We start from the raw sequence: 1,649 nt of genomic DNA on the forward strand, positions 1-1,649 counted from the left end.
GTCAACAATAAAAGCAAGTATTCGTAGGTAAATTTCGGTAACCGAATGTTACCTACGAATACAATTTGATTTATCATGACAGTATTGTGAAACACCGCCATTCATGCCAATGCCCATATTGGTACATAACGAAGGCCTGTATGTTTGCTATCAAATCATATGTCAATGAAAGTTGCGAATTCACATACATGCTCACCATGCAAAACTGAATACGGCTTAATTGTTGAAAAATATGTACTGAAATAGACGACGGTCTGCTCATTTGAAAGAAAATCAGATTCAAAGAAGATTAGAAGGGATAAATACTTGGATTTGTCAACTGTCATGTGTGCTTCATTTTAAATGTTTACCGACCTTCTGGTGTCTGAGTAATTTGTGTCCAAATTGATTTATTCGAAGGTAACTTTTGACGTTTTCGCTAAGGTTACCTACGAATACCATGGAAAAACGACTGTTCTCATTGTCTCATGATCTAGACAACATAATGATGGACCCTGGTACAAAGCTAATTGTAGTTGCCCTCAAACGAAAGGCCACAAGACGTAACTGACTCCAAGATGGACTTCACAAGTCTGCAATAAGGGTTTTAAGCGAGTTGTGTGCAATTAAGCAAATTAAAGTCACTTTAGTGCCTTTGTTTCTTACTTCAATACTCGTTCAACCGCTGTGAACCGACATTATTAATACATGATAGGGTCTAAAGTATCAATAAACGCACATAAAGAAAATGATACATTCAAAGTGCTTTATAAAATGAAGTTTTGATTGGGATATCCACCAAAAGTCTAATTCTTACCTACAAATACTGAAATGTTACTTACGAATACAGCATAATACATGACATGTGTAATGAAGTGTCGCTACCAATGGAAATTAATTGTCAAAAACTTTAAGCGGTACCCCAGGACACTATTATTACCCATATACGGATTCATTCAACAATTATTTATTATGTAAAATTGCTGATTAACTACTTGTATATCAAAATGAAGTGGTCAAAATCTTGCTAAAAGCATAAAAAAAAATTGATCTAAGGTAATAGCATTTATTCATTTGGACGTACCATCTGAAAGAGATCTAAAAACTACCATTTTATTAATTCATTACCATAATAGCAAACTTTAAACCTCTAAACTCAATATAGATATTGTTAAATCGCTCATGTTACCTACGAATACCCGGGTTTGTTCACATTTTCATTGTATAAAGCGTTAGGTGTATGCTTATAATTCCTAATATTCTTGAAAACATATATCCTACTCGTTCTTATACAATGTGTAAATTGATTCATACTCATTTGATAAATAAAATACAGAAACTGACCTAAACTTCATTTTCAAAAATAAACTAGCATAAATTGACTAAGATCATATTGATCGCGTTATAAAAATAAAAACAAATATTTTCTGGTTGAGCTAGCATTTTCCTGACACCCTGTGGTCTACATTACACGAAAAAAGCGTTAATGGGAATATTCCATTTGTTTTAGGTTGATTAGTATTGCGATAGTGAAAGCATCCTAGTGGTATTCGTAGGTAACATTGGGTTTTGATATCACATTTACTATCACACGTCCTGGATTTATTTTTCAAGATTAGTAATGGCACTTTTGGTTCCTATAAGGCCAATATGTCGTCAATCAATGGGCA

This window comes from Amphiura filiformis, chromosome 10, assembly GCF_039555335.1.
Source record: "Amphiura filiformis chromosome 10, Afil_fr2py, whole genome shotgun sequence".
Lineage (NCBI taxonomy): Eukaryota > Metazoa > Echinodermata > Ophiuroidea > Amphilepidida > Amphiuridae > Amphiura > Amphiura filiformis.